We start from the raw sequence: 2,536 nt of genomic DNA, 5'->3' as shown, positions 1-2,536 counted from the left end.
AAGTCAGCGAAATTACCACATCAACTGCCACATCATCATACCCTATCACCTTATTCACCCTTTACTATTAAAATAGCAATATTTATATTAATTCACCCTATTAAAATACGGAGTAGCAATTGATAAATCCCAAATATGTGACACATAGGAACTACAGTATAATATTGTGAGATCAAATACAATTCTTTTAGTTTCCTCAAAAAAAAAAAAAAAAAAAAAAACAAACTTTTAGAAGTACAGTATAATATTGTGAGATCAAATACAATTCTTTTTGTTTTCTTAAAAAAATAAAAATAAAAATAAAAATAAAAAAAAAAACAACAAACAATTCTTTTAGAATAATAATACTATACGAGCTGAGTATTAAGTGAGTAAGCGTGCTACAGTTGTTAATAATGTTGATAGCAATTTCTTTCTTAAAAAATATTAAAAATTAAATAAAAATCAATGTTGTCTTCTTCCTCTATCATTCTTGTGATGGTGAATACTCATAGTTTTCCATGAAACACAAACAATCCAAATAAAGTCCCAAATCTTTAATTTTGGTATCAAAACAATATGGAATCATCATGGCTCTACTCAAAAAAGCTCCAACAAATATCAGGAACCAAGGTTTCGGACAATGGTGGTCGGCATACTAAAGGACGGGAAGGCCATGTCCACTATGGTGGAGGATGGGTCGTCGGCTGCCGACACCGTCAATGTTTTCAATTGACGGTTTGCAACCCCTCAAAAAGAGGTAACTGATCTATGATTTTAAGAAGTATCCTAAGTGAAATTTGGGTTTTAATTGTCTTGATTGTGAAATAAAATGATTTAATTGCCTTGATTGTATAATCAATTTTATTAAATAGAATAATTGAGTACAATATTATCAATTTTTGACTCACAAAAGTATTCAATCATTTAAAGAGTAGTAATTAGAATTGCCGAAAAAAAAAAAAAAAAAAGACTAAACTATTGAATTGCCTCATACTATAACAGTTTACAATTAAATTTTTTCTGGCTAAATTTGTGGAATTAATGGCTGAATTAATGACTGACATTAGTACTACCACCCAACCTTTCACTATAAAAGTATAAAACTAACCATGTTATGTCGCAAAGTTGTCACAACGTTCTAAAGGTTTACATACTCATATTTCATTGAATTTTGTTTGTACTTATTGCGGTCGAGTGATCAAACAAAGGTGTTTTGCTTTGAAAGTATCCTCATTTTATTGATTTGTGGTAGTATCTATTGTCGTGGAGTGATTAAAAAACCACCTAATAGAATTTAGCACCTGAGAAGCGCTATCTTTCATAGCCACATGACCTTTCTCAGGGCATTTGATTAGTCAAGTTAGTATTGTGTTTTCAAGTGTCCAGAAATTGACTACCCGCAGCTGGTTGTTGAAGAAGTCAGCAAGTCTAATAAGAGCTATATTACTCTATTGTTATTACTCTTGATGACTTACATAATAGTCAAATTATTGATGTGATAAGTAGTTTCAGAATTATTGCATGTTAAACTTTGTATGAGGAATTTTTAGAGCTGTACTTAATGGGCAAAATAGTCAAATTATTGATTTGATAAGTAGTCAAATTACTGCATGTTAAACTTTGTTTTGTTATTTTCATTGATTTCATTTTTTAATGTTGGAATTTACAGGGTCGTTTGAGGCTAATTTCAGTGATCGACACTTGACACTTCATTCCAATAGCCTAAGGTACTTTCTTCTTATTATGCAAAACAGTAAGCATATATTGATACCCCTACCCCCAAACCCTCTTTTTCCCAACAAAAAATAACCCAAAGCACTGATATCATCATATGAATTTGTACAGGGAAACTGAACAAACGAAGCTTCTCAACTCTGGAAAGCACCTTATGCAAGGAGAAGATGCAGAAGAAAAACAACTCCTCGCAAATAACCAAGATGCATCACAAAATTTAAAAAATGAGACAGAGATAGAGTCGATAAATGATCTACTTAATAAATAATATATCCTACTAAATGTAAAAACAAGGCAAGTACGGTATTATTAATTACTCTAACTATTACTTATGCATTTACGGGATTCTATTATTGCTATTTAATTTTTGATATATATGCTATTTAAAAATGAAGAACTTGCAAATTATAGGTACAAAATTCTAGCAAGACAACATAGTGCGTGGAATTAAATAAAATAGTCACACACTAAAAATCCGGGGCATCGCCCGGGTCGCTAACTAGTTCTAATCTTAAATATTAGACCCTAATCATATAACTAATATATACAGCTAAATTTTTAGCCAAGTCACGAGACAACGACACTTGGCGTTCCAACATTTCGCCAAGTGTCGTGCCACATTGGATATTTTTAAATCATATAACTAATATATAAAGCTAAAATTTTAGCCAGGCGACGAAACAGCGACACTTGGCGTTTCAACTTTTCGCCAAGTGTCACGCCACGTAGGATAGAGTTATATAGAATTCAATTTGTAGGATAAAAAATTAGTTTAAAATTCTATTTCCAATCAAATTTAGATAGAATTTTAGGATAAAAT

The 2,536-nt window shown here is 31.1% G+C and overlaps 1 long non-coding RNA gene across 1 annotated transcript; it reads left to right on the top strand.

Moving 5' to 3' along the window:
- The first annotated feature begins 601 nt into the window (after positions 1–601).
- On the top strand, positions 602–2,033 carry LOC145638017 (uncharacterized). Its single transcript, XR_014114589.1, has 3 exons — positions 602–739; positions 1,652–1,709; positions 1,828–2,033. It is a non-coding gene; the product is annotated as an uncharacterized LOC145638017 (long non-coding RNA).
- Positions 2,034–2,536: the final 503 nt, after the last annotated feature.

This window comes from Chenopodium album, chromosome 7, assembly GCF_948465745.1.
Source record: "Chenopodium album chromosome 7, dcCheAlbu1.1, whole genome shotgun sequence".
NCBI lineage: Eukaryota > Viridiplantae > Streptophyta > Magnoliopsida > Caryophyllales > Amaranthaceae > Chenopodium > Chenopodium album.
The sequence above is the reverse complement of the archived record's forward strand: the minus strand, read 5'-3'. Positions and strand labels throughout refer to the sequence as shown.